Source organism: Bidens hawaiensis, unplaced genomic scaffold (assembly GCF_021521415.1).
Source record: "Bidens hawaiensis isolate Kalapana, Puna unplaced genomic scaffold, B.hawaiensis_p1.1 tig00048882_1, whole genome shotgun sequence".
NCBI classification, from domain to species: domain Eukaryota; kingdom Viridiplantae; phylum Streptophyta; class Magnoliopsida; order Asterales; family Asteraceae; genus Bidens; species Bidens hawaiensis.
The window spans coordinates 50,946-69,083 of record NW_027498728.1 but is presented as its reverse complement, the minus strand read 5'-3'; the positions used below and the strand labels follow the sequence as shown (position 1 = coordinate 69,083).

Genomic DNA, 18,138 nt, shown 5'->3' with positions numbered 1-18,138 from the left:
GACAAGTTATGAATTATGTAATTTTTTATGAAAGTTTTATATTCCGCGTAAATGTTTTAATTAACTCTGATGTGTAGAACTGTGTTTATGAGTAAATCCAACACGAAAGTTGGGCTACCGGTAACGGGGCCTTACAAAATTGCTAGCGAAACGATCACTCAAATATCGAGGTGAGTACACTACCCCCTTTTTACGGTTTTACTGTTTATTTATTCGGGGTGGAAAACATACACAACTGCTTTTATATACGATAATTAGAAACAAAACACACAATCCTTATGCGAACATGAGTTGAACTATGTAATGTTATAAGTCCCTTGCTTGCATACTATAACCATTAGCTAATGAAGTTAGCCACAGGAATATACGAATAGTACTATTGACGTTGACATTTCCCCCTACTGTTAGGTTAGTCGCGCTAACCTTCGATATTGCATCGAAACAGGGTGCGTATATTCCATCTATGAGATTTGAACGGGGCAAAAGGATATAAGTTGTGGTTTGGTTATAGGCTCAGGGTTCGTCATATTAATTCGTAGATTTAGCTAGTCTACGGAGGATCATCGTATTTGTTTCAATAAGTTATCATATGCTTGTTTGTGACCTGATTCAACGATTTATGAAAACATGATTTCATAGCAAGTCTTAAAACCTGTGAACTCACTAACCATTGTGTTGACTCTTTAAACGTATGTTCATCAAAGAATTAACAACGCACGTAAGAAATCGTGAAGACGGGACCTCATTGTATAATTAGGATACCATTTTGATGTTTAACTTCTTTTGTTTAAAAATAGGTTATGGTTTGTAAACACTTTTAAAACTATTGGTATCGTAATACATTTATGTTGGCGATAATCATATGCTTATGGTATGCATGACGTCACGCACCAGTGCTTCCGCCTTTGCGGGGTGTGACAAATAATATGCTAGCGGAGCCAATGACTAAAGGTCTCCCACTTAAAGTTTTTAAAGTATATGTTTCTACTATGGGATTTACTGAAGACCTTATTTAATTGCATATTGTATTTATTTGCATTATATTTAATTAAAATTCCTCAATTTTGATTTTGTATGTATCTTAATATGTTCTGCATGGGTAATGATATATATAAAAATTAGTATAAAAAAAAACATTTGAAGGGCTTACTTATAAATTTTGATCATAACTACTTAGGTTTTCAACAAGGACTATAGTATGATTAATGGCGGTCTTGAGCTAATGTTCAATTCAATGATTATATTTCTCTGCTCTAGTTTGAGTTTAAAGCTAAACTGAGTGTTAAAATCAGCAGACTAATCTAATGCTCATTACAAATGATTATTCGGCCAAATGGAAGAATGTAAGAATAAATATATGGATGTGTGTGTGTATATATATATATATGGCCATCATTATCATTTATATAATATAAGATCAGATTAATTAATTATATCTTATTATTATGTTAGCTAGGTAAATATCGATGGACCACATTACCCCTTTCTTGCTAATCAAGGGTTTTCCTCTTAGGTGTATATAAATATATGGAGAGGCTAATTAACGTCACAAGACATAACCCTAAACCTCACAACAAAATTTGTCACCCCCTCTCTCTATATATATTACTCGGTTTCTCAAGAACCTAAATCCCCATCACTAATATACATCCTAAATGGAAACTCGACAAAGCTGACTATCATGTCGTCTAGATCATTCTCATCAGTTGTGGCTTATCTCTCTGTTGTGGCAGGTATTTTTAGTCATAGGTTTATCATAATATTCATGTTTTCTATTACATACATGAAGAACTTATCAACAATTTTAATATTTGGTGTGATTTACCATTACAGTATAATAGAGTAATGAGAAAGAATTAATTTTTCTATAAAGCTTTCAGCATTGACTTTTAGTGATTATTTAACCTTTCATCAATATTGTATTTGAAGTTAACTACCGCATATAATCGAGTTGTTCGATTTTTGGGTTTAAATGTAAAATGAACAAAGAAAAACGTTTTATTCACAAAATATCATCATGCTAGTAAATAAATATCATAAAGATTCAATCATCAAATGATAATGTTTAAAAGTTCTAAAACAAACCACAAAACATAATATTTTAAATACCAAATACTCTAAACCAAAACACATGGATAGAAACAATAAAATACACTCTTTAGGTTGGTTTTGGGTTTCTGGTTTATTGGGTTGGATTGTTCGGGCTTTTTGTTGACAAAAACTAACCCGATAACCTACCCATTTAATGCTCGGGTTAGTCGTGTTTAGGGTTTTCAGACGTTCTTGAATTCGGTTTAGAGTGTCTGAGTTGGGTTAAATAAAAAGTCGAGTCCGTATAATCGATTTGTCTGTCATCGAAGAAAAGAAATCTTTGTAGGTCTCGGTGATCGGTATAGTACATCTGCTGCAGCTCTTCTTCAGGTATAATTTTGTATTTTGTTCCCCTATAATTTGCTCTCATTCTTTACTTTTATTTGCTCAATTGGATGGGTTATGTTTCTGTTTGTTGATCACATGAATTGTGTTTATTCTTGTAATTGCCATTTGCTATTAGATTAAAACAATGTGCTGATTTATAATTCCATATGTCCCTAAAAAAACCTCTTATATCATATTTACCCAGCATATAACATATATCATACCGTGGCAGACCCAGAAACTCTTTTTTATCGTTGGATAATAATTATATTCAATCTGGTTCTGATCCGGTGGATTTTCGGCTGGCTTCTCATGAGTCATGTCTGGCAGTCGGTTTTCTGTAGCGATGTGTTTGCCGTTTCTTTCAACTTTCTTTTCTCCTTTATAAAAAGGTTTGAAGTCATGAGCCAAGGCCAAGGCTAAGGCTTAACAATTCGACACCGGACCTAAGAATTAAGTTCAAAAAAGGTTAACATTTAATTAGGGGTCGGTTTTCAAATTTCATTTGGTTCGTTTGAAAGTTCAAGGGGGGTAATTGAAAATTTTTTATATATTTGTGTGTGGGTGAGGTTGCTCGAGATTTCAATGCGTGATATTCTTTTACGTGGGGCAACATATGTCCGCCCTATTAGCATATATGGAACGTTTTCATATTTATGGCAATTTTACCCTTCCTTTGAAACTTGTATAATTTTATTTAATGAAACTCTACATTTTAGCATCAAAGTTTCAAATATTATACTGTAGTTATGCTGAACTGATACATTCTATTCCTACAGAGAATAATCTGGTTAATATGGAGATGCATGTTGAGCCGGGCATACAAACAAACAATGCTAACACCCCACCTGCCAAAAGTAGACAGAAAAACACAAACTCAAACTCAATGCTTTGGGAACATTTTACTATTGAAACTGTTAGCCCGGGGTGTAAAAGAGCTTACTGTAAGCAATGCAAGAAATCATATGCATACATCACCGGTTACAAAGTTGTGGGAACCAGCCACTTCAAACGACATATTGCTAAAGGCGGTTGCCCTGTTGTGGTTGGAAACCGGAACCAGGAGTCACTAACTCTACTCAGTGCCCCGGAAAATATGACCCACGAGTTTTCTGCTGGTCCCACCACCGACGCACCCAGTGTTCCAGCTGAGAATAATGCTCTGGTTTGTATGGAGATGCTCATTGAGCCGGTTGATCTAGGTATCCAAACAAACAATGTTGAAACCCCATCCGTCAAACCTACAAAGAAAAAGTCAATGGTTTGGGAACACTTCACTATTGAAACTGTTAGCCCGGGAATTAAAAGAGCCCGTTGCAAGAAATGCAAGAACTCATATGCATACATCAACGGTTTTAAACGTGTTGGAACCAGCCACCTCAAACGCCATATTGCTAAAGATTGTTGTGCCGTTGTGGTTAGAGACCAGAAACAGGACCCGTCGACTCCAATCAGTGCCCACGAGTCTGACCCACCCACCGAGAATTATGCTCCTGTTAATATGGAGCTGCACATTGAGCCAGGTATCCAAACCCGAACAAAAAAAGTTAACATCCCACCCAACAAACGTAGTAAGAAAACCTCAAAGATCTGGGAGCATTTCACCATCGAAACTGTTGGCCCGGGGTGTAAAAGAGCTTGCTGTAAGCAGTGCAAGAAATCGTTTGCATACATCAACGGGTACAAAGTTGTTGGAACCAGCCACTTCAAACGACATATTGCTAAAGGTGGTTGCTCGGTGTTGCTTAGAAACCAGGACCAGGACCGAGACGCGCCAACTCTACTCAGTAAGATGGCTCACGAGTCTTCTGCTGCTCCCGCCGACGACCTGCCTAGTGTTCCCAATGAGAATAATGCTCTTGTTATTTATGAGCCCTTTGATCTAGGTATCCAAACAAACAATGTTGAAAGCCCACCGGCCAAACGTAGAAAGAAAAAGTCAATGGTTTGGAAACACTTCACTATTGAAACGGTTAGCCCGGGCTGTAAAAGAGCTTGCTGTAAGCAATGCAGGCAATCATTTGCATACAGCATGGGTTCCAAAGTGGCTGGAACCAGCCACCTCAAACGCCATATTGCTAAAGACGGTTGCCCGATGGTTAGAAACCAGAACCGGGAGCCAGTGTCAGAGATGGCTCACGAGTCTTCTGTGGAGGAGCCTACACACGAAGAGAGAATTACGTCGTTGGAGGCAGAGGTGCGGAGGCTAGGTGAGGAGCTGCGAGAGGTGAAGAGGGTGCTACGAGAGGCGCCAGCCATGATGGTCTTACCATGAACATTATATTTGTGTTATCAGTGAATTTAATTAATCACTTTGTTTATATTTCTTACTGTTACCTAGTTTGATACATTGGAGTTGCAAAATGCAAGACAAATAGTTTTTACATTTTTTCTGTTAACACTTAAAAAGTCATAGTTTAAAAATAACTATTTTAAATTACTTAATGATTTTAAAAGGTCACTGGCTTGAGGTTTTATATCAGTTTGATGTGCTTAAATCTCTCTAATTCATGGTATCTATTTAACCCAATTCCAAAACTCTACAACTTGGCCAGTGACGGTGTCACCCATTGTTTAATAATCATCTAAATCTCCGTGTTGTTGGTCTTTTCTCATAATGTGCAATCTTGTAAAGTCTCACGTAATCTTCTGTTTAGTTTTATTATGAGATGAATCCCTCTGGTTATCCTTTAATTGTTAATAATGTGTACGGTAGGGATGACCATTTTGTCACAAATACCCGTACATGTACCCGTACCCGTACATGTACCTGTACCCGTACCCGTACCGATTTAGCCTATTCGGTACGGGTATTGGTACTCATTTTTGTTGAATTTTGGTACGGGTACAATCGGGTACAGGTACGGGTACGGTACGGGTACATTTGGTATTTTGTACCTGTTTGGATTATATAAGGGTTTAATTGAAATTCTTCATATTTAATATATAAAATAAATTCTCCAACCATGTTATTATTGTACAATTACCAAACGTTTCTTCAAAATTAAATAATATAACATCCAAGACTCAAACCAATAAACAAATCACTTAAAATCGACGACCAAGTTAAGGTTCTTCAATATTATCTTATCATTAAATTGATGGCCAATTTGGTACATGTACTAATTTGGTACCCGTCACGTACATGTGCAAGTACCGATACCCGGACTAATTCAGGTTGTTTGTTACTTATACTGGCACTGGTTCATGATCGTCGAAAATTTGGAAATAAAAAAGCAAAAGTGGTACAAAAACGGGTATTGTACCAAAATACCCGTACCCGTACTCGTACCATACCGAAAAATTTGATACGAGTATTGGTACGTGTTTTTATTGATCTTTGGTACGAGTACAAACGGGTACCAGTACGGGTACGGATACGGGTACTGTCCCACGCTCATCCCTAGTGTACGGTGTGTATGTTTATATGCATCCATATACACACACCGTATTGTCGTCAAACTAGCTTTATAGACATTTTTACACATTGATATTTTTGTAGTTATATTAAAATGTTTGTTCATACATGCCTAAGCATGTATAAAATGTTTTGTTGATGTTAAAAAATTATGAGCATATAGATTTAATGTTATCCTAAGATAATCTTATGCATGTTTATAGTCAATAACTCCAATTAGAAAGATGCAAACGCAAAAAGAAGATAGAAGGGATGTGGCAAGTTTGACGTTCGATTGTGCTGAATCATCTGCTGAAAATTATACAAATCATTACTGAAACAACTTTGGAAATCAACAAACAAGATTGAACAATGATAAATCGACTACGCATTCTACAACAAGAAACAAACATGATATTATCATAAGAGTATAAACTAGTAAACACAAAAGTATGTTTACAAATGACATTAAACGGTTTTCTTAATACAATATTTTTTTTAACCTAAAACAAGTTTGGGTGAAACAAAATCACTACTAAACAAACTATTTCTCAACGTTTTCAAATCACTTCTTGCATATAAATTCACTTATATATATTTTTGACACCTATATATCATTGATTCAAATCAAAGATCAAGATTGTTAAGTAAGCAAGAGAGTATCAGAAGCTTCAAATCACAGCAAAGACGTAGAATAGTTTGGCACAAATACTACGTACACCTGTAATCTTCATGTATCGGTGATCATTTCCATGTTTAACATAATGGGGGCGTAAACGTATCTCTATCTTTAAAGAGAGAAGTTTTTGGGTGATCACTGGTCGTTTTAGTGAGACACCTATAACAGTGATCTCTATCAAGGTTTGAGAGAAGTTTGACACTAAGGATAACTTTTAACATGCAGGAGATCAAAGGGTGGACACATGGTGAATTAGTGTGTGATCATATATATGTTCTTATTCTCTATTTTATCTACTTTTTAATATTGTTATCTCCAAAAGATATCCTCTTCAAATCTTTCTAAAATTTAATAGATCGAACTACATGTAATGTATTCATCCGTTTTGGGTTTCAATAACGTAGGGCAGTACATTCGTTGTGTATGTATTACGTATTAACCCATGTGCACTATAGTTATGATAGTGTATTCATTTGTGTTTACTTGAATTCACCGATGATTGATGAAAACACTATATGTTTCTAACAATGACTAATATGTTCTTGTATCTAATGGTGAATAATCATTTTAAAAGCATTTTAGGAATTTTCACTTAAAAAAATCCAAGTATATTAACTAGTATAAACTATTATCAGCCGACAAGTACACTACATAGTATAACCTATTATCAGGCCAATTATTATAATGTACCGGCCGTGTAAAAAAATATTCATTACTCATATCTAGGGGTGCAAGAGCATTCTCATTCCACTCTCTATCTTCAAACCAAAAATTACACAAAAACTAATTTAAGTTCTCTCTTCATTTCAATTAAATAATACTTTTATACCTTTTATCATTACCTTTTCTCTTTCCTTCACTCACAACCACTTTCAAAATATATTAAAAAATTATAGGGGATGAACAGTAACTTTTCAAATATACAGAAAAATCACTATTTTTTCTAAAATATAAAAATCATTCACTCACAACACCTTGAATCACTCTCTAAATTATAAAAACACCCCTCACATAATATGAGGGGTTGGATGAGAATGCTCTAACAATGACTCTTATTTTCAAATGTTTCTTAACTTTTAGGGTTTTCATTCGAACCATGTTCTACATAAAAACCAAAGATAGTACGTACAATCATCTATTGCACACAACCAATTGAAGTGTAATCATCTAGTAGTCTACTTTATGTTTAGTTTAACTGCTGTCTAGAGCAAGAAATGCCCTTGTGATCTAATTCTTGATCATAACCACTTAATGCTTGTTGAAGCATGTCATTGTTTTAGGCTATATGTAGATAAATCATAAATGAGTTGTTTAGATCCGAAAGAGTTTGGATTTCTAGTGTTGGTAGAATGTATGCTTGATTGTAGATTTCTAGTGTTGGTGTTGTACTTGGAATTTCAAAATCATATATGTTTTTATGTTTGAAACCTACTTTCGATATCAATTTTATGATTAGAGTGATATTCCTAATTGAAGAAACACGGATCCTATCCCCGGGTATGGGTCCTGGAGCCAATAAGTCCACAGGGTAAAATACGATAACTACTAACACAGTATGAGCACAACTTCCCAAAGTCCAATGACCGGAACCTGCAAAACAGACACCGCGAGTCTCGTTACAAGAAGGACAAGAGGGGGGATCTTCCTGTAACCACCATCCGGCGTGAGAATCAGTATCGTTCGTAAAGAAGAAAGTACTGAAGTATACAGATTAAGTGTAGTCAGAGTATATGTGAGTAAGAGTGAATGTGAATGAAATGAATGAATACCTCATGCAAGTTGACAAGGTATTTATAGCCGAAGGATGTAGGAAGGAGATTGGGCCAGTTGTTCTCTTCTAGAAGATCTTGATAACTGCATGGACGTGTGTCCCTTTGTGATAGGTTGAGCTATACGTCCCATGTGCATGGACATAACAACCTAGACACGCGTCGCCTTATGATAGGATGGACCATACCCTGGCCATATGCATGTTTATAACAACCTAGCCAGGTGTCGTTTGCTCATTGGCTAGCGAGTCACGTATTCTTCAAGTAACAATCGTGGATACTCTTCTAGAGGCCAGTTAGTTCATGACAGCTGTCCAGTTGGTATTGCCTTCCGGTCATTTTGGCGGGCAGGTGTCCTATCTCGCGGATGACCTCTGAGGGTGCCTGGATGCTTCCGCGTGTGCTGTGAGGACGTTCTTCCTCTACCGTGTTATGCGGATGATCCGTATGTCCCGCGGGTGGTACTTAAGGGTATTTGGGTCTTTTTGGTACCCTACCTCTATAAGTCCCCCCAGTCCAGTGTTTCTTCAGCGTGAAGTCTTTCTGCGGGTGAAATTTTGGACTTAATGTATTTTAGGGGTTTTTGAATTTTGAAGTTTGGTAGAAAATATCTTCTGTTGGTGTAGATAATTATGAAAAAAGGACAAGTTGACCACTCGCAGGCGCGTGAACAGGTGATGGAACGTTTATGACGGCTGTCACTGTACCCGACTGTGCAACTTTTTCTCTTTTTCGAATTTCCCGCGTGACGTGGCGGTTGTTGATTAGGTGATGATTTTCTCTCTCTACTGTTCATATCCCATCGCATTAGTTGCGATGAGTATAAATAGTGGGAAATACCTTCTAGTCGAAGTTTTATCGCCTTTGATTTCTGATTATCTTCTTGCTTTCTCTCTGATAAAATACTGAACTTCTCGTACATCCTCTTGCTATTTCACCAAATCTTGCTATAATGTCGAAAGTTCAGACCGAGGTTGATGAAATAGAAGTTCAATGGGATCTTGCTGAGTATCAGAAACTTATTGAAACATATGGTATCCCACCGGAAATGGGAACCAGAATTCCCATTACCTGGTTCTATAGCCAGCCTGCCACCGACTGGAAAAATGGCTGTGTATTCTGATTATTTCTTCTGTGGGAATTTCTGTTTTCCCATAACGAAATTTTTCATGAAGGTGCTGACTGCATATGGGATCCATTTATCCCAATTGCATCCGCGTGCTGTAATGCGATTTCGTCATTACGATTCGTATGTACAACACATGACATGGTACCAGATATTGACCGGTTTCCGGTCTTCTATCGGTTTGCCAATCGTGACGGTTGGTTTACATGTCAAGGTTTTTCCGATAGGAGTATTGGTTATGAAGTCGAGAAAGGATCCACGGACTAGCGTAACAAGTTCTTTTGGATATCCGAGGACGTGGTGCCCGTTTCCATGGTCCGTCGTCCAGTTAATAGCGATCTTCCAGACGTTGTCACGGCCGCTCACGAGGGTCGTGATTGGTATCGTATTTTAACGGCGGAACCAACGCCAATGCGGGCGCTACCTGAGAAGGCTCTAGTGTGGATAGGCATGAGCCGTCTATGGCCATCTGAATTTATGGAGCCTGTTTTCATTGATTTGAATGAACGTAAGTTATCCTTTTTGTCCTTTCTCTTCCTCGAAGCTTCTTATGATTGATTATTTTTAGGTCGGGGCTCTATGTTTAGCGCCCTTTTTGAGGATAAGGGTTGTGTCCGTAAAATCATCCGTGATGCAGGTGACAAACCTATACTTGAGAAGACCAAGGCCCGATTTCTCTTTCCAACAAAGGTGCGAGCTGAACCTGTTATTTCGGACGCCACCTTTCAAACAAGTGCGTATGTTCTAAACCCTCCTCCACTTAATGCTCTTACTTCTGATGGGATGATCGCCATTTTATCAACAAGCGATGACGATGATGATACCTCTGAATTTTCCGCCTCTTAAGAGGAGAGGAACTCTAATGATGGTGCCTCTGAATTTTCCTCTGTCTCACATTTATTGGCAGAGTTGGAAAAGAGGAGGACTTTTCTGTCCTTTCAGGCGAGCCATGCGGGTGCAAAAACCGCGGACGATGGAGAAGGATCTTAAAAGAAGAAAAGAAAAATCCATCGCCCCAAGAAGCCACAGTATAGTCTTGCGGAACGTATGGATACAGTAGAAGGTATGTGTTTCACTTTTTGTATTTTACTACTCTGGAACGTTAGCTAAGTATAGCGTTTTTTGTGCAGACCCATCGATATTTGGGGACGATGTGTCTGAGAAGTTACCATCCCCAACCCCATGTCTGAGAAACATCCGTCTCCTTTTCCAGAGAAGGAGGCAGAAGACAAGCCGCCTACCCCTCCAACTGAGATCGCAGTGGAGGAACCAGTCGTCTAGTCTGGGACTGAAAGTCCGTTTGACTATCTTTTTCATACTGGTACTGCTACTGGTTTTCAGGAGAGCGGCCCGGCTGTTAATGCGGAAGACTTTAGGACGGACGAATCTCCTCCTCGTTCTCCTCCACAAATTTTTGCTACCTCTTCCCCTTTAACTACTGGTGGGGAAGGAGGTTTTCAAATTGGGCAAGCGTTCCGAGGTGCCGGGGAGGCAATAACGTAGAATGATCCTCAACAGTCGTCCTCAATCCCCGTTCGCCTCGAAGTCTCAGGTTCCCGTTATTACGGAGATGCGAACCTGGGGGATGATTTTGATTTGTTCGTCCCTCCATGGGATATTACCAATGGGTCCCGGTTTTCTGATCCCGGGACCTGTATGAGTTTTGTTAAGCATTGCGTGCCGCCTGCTGAAATGGTGCACCAGCGTGATCGTTCCCGCCATGACCTTCACACCGATCTGTCTTTTTCCTTGGCTAATACTTTGGCCTGCAGCCAAGAAATCTTGCGTGAATGGCGTACCATGGACGGGAAGTTGGGTGAAGCTTCTTGGGCTGTTGAAGCTGCGAAGAAAGAGGCTGAAGACCACCGCTTGGTGGCTAGTAAAGCCAAGTGGAAGCAGGCGGACGCAGAGATCACCCTTAAGGGTGAACAAGACCGGAGTGCTGCCGCCACCCGCCAATGGAAGGAAGCCTGTGAAAAGCAGAATTCCCTTCTTGAGGCTGCCCGGGCGGAGGCACAAAAGAAAAAAGCTGACTTGGCGGGGGCTCAAGGGGAGAACTCAGCTTTGGAAGATCAAGTGGCCCTTCAAGACAATTGTATCCAAGAACTTGAAGCAGAGTTGAGGTTGCAAAGGGACGGGTTGAGCTGAAAGAAAAAAGTGCTGCCGAGATACAAGCTGCCTACGATTTCCTTTTGCAAGCCCGTGAAGAGGCGGAGGCCCGCGCCACTACAACTTTGAATGAGAGGCAACAAATGGCTGAAGAGTCCCAAGAGTTCCGAAAGAGAGCTGAACGTGCATAGCATGATCATCAGTGGTTCCTCACTTGGGGACTTGATTCTGTGAGTTTTTTTTCTCATTTGTTGTTTACCATAAGCTTCACACCTTGATATTAAATAACTTATCTCTTTATTTTTGGCAGGTCATCCGCCATATCAAGGGGAGTCCTGAGATGGTTGACAGCTTCGTCAATTTGATGACTGCCTCCTCCCGGCTTGGTCGCGCGAGGGGCTTCAATGAAGGGATGACTTATGCTCAGAGCAATCGCATGTTTAGAGATCATCCGGTTCATGGCCTTGATGTCAAACAAGAGCGGGATATGTGGATCAGTGAACATAATGGACTGATTGAGGGAAAATATCCTTGGAAGATATTTTTGAAATTTGAAATTTCTGTGAGTTGAATAATTTTGATGACGTGGTAAAGAGAAGGACTTTAAGGGATAACTGACAAGACGTGTGTGACGTCTTTGACAGTCTGTTCAAAATTTCTTGAATCTCCCGCCTGACGTGTCAACCATCTGACGGTCCGCGGTTTCTCTCTCCTTTGGCACTCCATCAGTCGCATTAATTGCGATGAGTATAAATAGATCACTCGTGGTTTCCATTTAACTCTTATCGCTTTCGAATTCTTTTTCTCTCAAACATTCAAAACTCGAACTTTCTGAGATTTCTTTGTCTTTCGTACTATCGTTCTTATTCAGGTGGCTGGAGATAAAAAGGGTACTCCTGCCATTCATGAAGTCGTTGTGAACCTTAAGAAGAAGGATTTCGACGATGTTGTTAATGTATATGGTTTGGCGTCTGAGTAGGAACCAGAGCGTCCAGCAAGTGGTTCCTTTGTAACCAGTCCTCCTCCGAAGAAGATGGCTGTGTACATGGACCATTTCACGACGGGAAACTTCCGGATCCCGGTAACTAGATTTGTGCAATCGGTCTTGACGACCTATGGTATACATATATTACAAGTCCATACCTTCGGGATGTTGAGAATTCGACACTTCAAATTCTGTTGCCAAACACGCAATTTTGAACCATCTGTCGGCATGTTTGTCGTTTTCTACAAGATGACCTTCCGCGATGGGTGGTATAGCTTCGCTTCTACCGGGAAGAAAGTTATAGGTACGGATTGGATCCGTAGCCTACATGGTTGGAAGCCAAAATTTTTCTGGATCAGGGAGGATGTTATTTCGTTCGCGATGACTCATCGCAAGGCGGAGGACATCATGCCATTGGTTCCAGCCGCTGCTCATGAGAGTCTTCCGTGGTTCATGACCTTGACCTCCACGCCAATTCCCATGCGCCCTATCCACGAGGGAGCGATGGTGAGTGTGAAGATGAGTCGCCAGTGGCCATTCCCTGACTTGGAGCCTTACTACGAGAGGACCGACAAGAGTAAGCATTGTGTTACTTCTGCTCCCTCTTTTTAATAAATGTCTGATTTCTGACTTTTATTATTATTTGTGCAGATGAGGGTTCCGCCTTCGATACTCTGTTGGACCATGAAGGGGGAATGATGGTGCGTCGTCCAATTTATCCAAGGGATGTGCCCTTTTTGGAACGCACCAGTGTCAACTTCTTATTTCCCACCGCATTCCGTCCGGAACCTGTGGTTTCCGAGGCGATATACGCTAAAGGTGAGGATTACGTTCAAGAATCCATTCAGAAAGGTGAGGGAATTTTACAACCTCGACCCGTGACTGCTATTACTTCCGGCAGGGTGATTGTACTCTTTTCGTCTAGTGAAGAGTCATCACTCTGTGGAGGAAGCTCTTCTACTAACGTCGTGCATTCGACTGTAGGTCTGACCCGTCAGAAAGCCACTGCCAGTCAAGCGGCGGACCATGACGATGTTGATGCTACCGCGGAGGGTAATCGTCCCGCATCTGATGACGTCGCCACTGAGGGTGGGCATCAAACTGCTGATGCAGGTGCTTCCAAGGCAGCCGGCAAACACAAGGCTCAACCTGCTAAGGTTGCCCCGTCAAAGAACTCGAAAAAGCGGAAGCCTACTGCTGACTTGGATGCGCGCCTACATCAGCTTGACTTAGAAGACACTTCTTTGGGTAAGTTTAATACTCCACATTTGTTAATTGTTTATGGGTCAAACATGTTTCTGACCCACTATTTAACGTTTGTCAATGGCCTTGAATGATCTTTCTAAAGATGTTTCAGGTCTAAAAAGCTCAAAGGTGCCACCTCCGCCATCATCTCCTCCTCCTAACACCGCCGAGGAGCCAATCATAGTGGCGGATGAGTCTCCCGTGAAGAATAAGGAGGTGGATAATGCTGATCATACCAGTATGTCACCTTCCTATAATGTTCATCACTTTAGGGATCAAGGGGGTGTGAGTATGTTCGCTCATGGGCCTCAGACATCTCCGTCTCCTCAAGAGGAAGATCCTACTCTGCATCGTCCACGTTGGTCTTTACGCCGAGATTCAACGTTCCGCGACGTGGACATATGCTTCGAGTATTTGCAGGAGAGTCTTCCTCCCGTTGAAAAGGAGCGACGTCGTCGTAGTATTCGCCAAGAGTTATTAAACTCAAACTCTTATCATTTCCACCAGTCGGGAGATAACCCGGGACTGGTTAGCAATGAATGAGGAATGGGACGAACTGGCGGCCCAGCTTCCGATGCTAAAGAAGAAGCCCTTAAGGATATAAATGAAGCCAGGGAGAGCCGCCTGTTGGAATTACGTATGCCCGAGACACATACTTATACTAATGTGGCTAACTATGTTTGATCCAAGTCGGGTCATACCCAATAACAAGCTAGACAACACCAAATGTATTCTTTTATGATTTGATCATTTAAACGAATACCGAACACTAAGTGTTTAGAGAATTGGTTTTCTAAACAAACACACTTGATAATTTAAATAAATTATCTGGATAATTTATTTATATAAATTAATTATTTAATTGGTTAAATAATTAAGATAGCATGTATGTTTTATAAAATTAGTTTTATAAAATAAATGGAGATGGTTTTAAATGGTTAAAACAAAATAAGAAACAAAAAAAAAAAAAAAAAAAAAGGTAAAACCGGCCACCCATGTGGGTGGTAGTTTTGTCCAAACATATTTTGTCCTTTTGTGTTGACAACCTCCATATAGACCTCCAATCAAAAGACATGCAAATCAATCCTCTCTTTGTTATTTTTGAATTCAAGTGAGTTAAAAAAAAAATAACAAAAACTCTCTCTTCCTCCTCCAAAAAAACTCACGGCCAAAGAGGGGATTTTGGGAGAGCTTGGTGAGCTTGTTTAAGTGTTCTTAAATCCTAGCAATCACTTGGTGTTGTCACAAAAAGCTTGGGGTATTACTATCTTGAGGTCTTCTACTTTGGAGGCTTGCCATTGAACCACCATCCCCTTCAACAACCTACATCTTCTTATAAGGTATAAGGAGGTACTTTTACATTTCATAAGTATATTGTTCTTGTAATATTGATCCTTGTTCATTGGGTTTTTAGTTTTAACATATTGGTATGTTCATAACAAGATTTAAAATCTAAGCTTCCGTTGTGTTTTCTAGTTAAATATGGTTAACTTGACTTTGATAAACTTGTATAAAACCCAACAATGGCATCAAGATCCGGTTACAAGGACTTATGCTTCTTTTGTGTTCATAGATTTCGGTTTTTTCATGGGTGAAAAAGGGGTCCGAAATTTCGGTGGATTTTACCCCTCATGGTTTTGTAAGATCTTGACATGCATGCAAAGATCTTAGGAAACCATTTAACATTTGGATGTTGAAATATCAAAATTGCAAAATTTTTGGGGGGGGGATGGGCCGTAGCCTCTTGGGGGGGGGGGCCGATTCCTTTTGGTGATTTTGGGCATTGGTTGCTTAGGTTGCATGCTTAGAACATTTGGTATGTTTGATTGTGTCATAACCGAAACCTAGACCTTGGATGTGTTGTTTGTGTATGTTGATTATGTTTATTATTCAATATGGTTGTAATAATTCATAATCTTAGGCTTGTGTAATTTATTTATTCATAAATTGGTTTGTAATAAATAGATTAGTTGCATTTTCCTTTTTTTTAGAAAAATATGTATTAGGATACATTTTGTAAAAAAAATTGAAGATGCAAGAATTGGTGGATTTGGGCCTTGGACCGAAATTTTGGGCTTGTTGGGCCTCACCGGCCCATCATGGGATTCAAGCCCATTAGGCCCATAAATTTCACTCTTGGGCCCAAGAAGACTTTTGGAAGTTTGGAGCCCATTAACAAGCCCAACAAGAACACAACAACTAGGAAAGGATACTTGAAGCATTTGGATGCAAGGTCAAGTGGGAGTCAACATTCCATCCTTGTGTCATGTTTTGTCCCTTAGGTGAGACTTATGACCTATACTTGTTTCGGCTAACAAGTATGGTCAAACTTAGCGGTTCTCGGTTATGACTATATTTTGCATGTATGCTTGGTTGTTTGTTTTACTTTATGTAATGTGTGGTTGATAGATATTAGGATATCCAAACCGTCACATAGGAACGACAACTAGCATAAAACGGGTTCTAATATATATTTGGTAATATCGCGTCAATTAGTTAATAAAATGGGTTTATTAAAACTAAGCGATTACTCACATATAATAAAATTGGTTTTATTATAACTAGAACCTTGAAAATTGGTTTTCAAAATCGCCATATTACTAAATGCATGTTAGGATATGGCATAATGTTTTTCAAACTAGAATATTGGAAAACTTAAAAAATCCCTTTTTCATAATTACCATGGAAGCAAGTCTAACACCATCCTTTTGTAAGACACTTAACGTATTAGGAAACTTTAAATGGGATAAAGGTCACCTAACCATTTTAGAGCAAACTAATATACTTAAGGTAATATTAACATAATTGTGGGATAAAGGTCACCTAACCACTTGTATGTTAATCTTACATGTTTATACAAGTAGGACGACTTGAATTGGAAACCATGTGATAAAGGTCACCTAAGCATGGGGTCCAATGGTGTTGATGGGATAAACATGCCAACACGAAATAAGGATTTCGAATGGTCCCATACCTCTAGAAGTTGCAAAGGGTTGCAATTGTCAAGGTTGACTACCTTGTTAAATCAAATAACGGGATAAAGGTCACCTAACCGAAATTTGATTTATCGTTGGATTCTAGAATTTAATTATTATTTTAAAATTTGGAATAAAAGGGTATTAATAATTAAATTGTTTATAATACTAAAATAGAACTTTGTTAAATTTTGTAGATGGCCGCTAACAATGCAAACACCTCTACCCATAACACCCGTAACCTATCCTTAAGAACCATCCTTGAAAAGGATCGTCTAAACCATAATAACTTTATGGATTGGTATCGCAACTTGAGAATAGTTCTCAAGCAAGAAGAGATATCATATGTCTTAGACGATCCCATTCCCGACGAGCCTAACGTGGAAGATGAGGAGGCTTATTACGATTGGGTTAAGTACACCAAAGATTCGGTGCAAGCCTCTTGCCTCATGTTGGGAACTATGATTCCCGAAATCCAAAAGGATTTCGAGCATCATGGGGCATACGACATGATAACTCAATTGAAGGAAATGTTCCTTCAACAAGCTAGAGCGGAACGTTTCGAAACGGTTCGAGCGTTTCATGCATGTCGTATGGAGGAAACCCAAAGCGTCTCATCTTATGTCCTAAAGATGAAAAGCTACATTGAAAAGCTTCGTAGGTTGAATTGTCCCGTCTCTAATGAGTTGGCTACGGATTTGATCCTCAACTCTTTGACCAAAAGGTTTGAAACCTTTGTCATGAACTATAACATGAATGGGTGGGACAAAAGCATTGGTGAGCTTCACGCAATGCTAAGAACGGCCGAAGCGGGAATGGGTAAAAGGGTTTTACCCGTTCTAACAATCAATGAAGGCAAAAAGGGACATAACTCCAAACCCAAAGCAAGTGTTGCTAAGGGCAAGGGCCACGTCCAAGGAAAGGGAAAGAGGAAAGCCATTACGCCCTACAAACCGAAGGAAAAGAAGCAAAAGGTTGCAACGCAAGATCCATGCTTTGAGTGTGGAGAGATAGGTCATTGGAAAAGAAATTGTCCGACCTATCTCAAAGCGTTAAAAGATAAGAGGGATGCGGAGCAAACCTCAGGTATTATCTTTACTATATATGTTGAACTAAATGTTATTTCTTCAAATACATGGGTACTTGATACCGGATGTGGAACTCACATTTGCAATTTGTTGCAGGGGTTCAAAAGAAGTAAACAACTCAACAAAGGGGACATTAGTCTCTTTATGGGCAATGGAGCAAGAGTTGAAGTCCAAGCTCAAGGAGACTACATGTTAAAGCTTCCAAGTGGTTTGGAAGTAATTTTGAAAAATGTTTTGTATGCTCCTAAGTTAAGGAGAAACATTATTTCCATGTCCCTTTTAAAACAATGTGGCTTTGATTTTAAATTTGTGGATTATGATATTCATGTTTTGATGAATGGCATATT

General features: G+C 39.4%; 1 pseudogene across 1 annotated transcript in view; it reads left to right on the top strand.

The window, feature by feature from the left end:
• Positions 1-2,399: 2,399 nt before the first annotated feature.
• Positions 2,400-18,138, top strand: part of LOC143597696 (zinc finger BED domain-containing protein DAYSLEEPER pseudogene) — a 31,940-nt pseudogene continuing 16,201 nt past the window's right edge. The window contains exon 1 of the transcript XR_013146977.1: positions 2,400-2,421. The product of XR_013146977.1 is annotated as a zinc finger BED domain-containing protein DAYSLEEPER pseudogene (transcript). The remainder of the gene's footprint in view (positions 2,422-18,138) is intronic.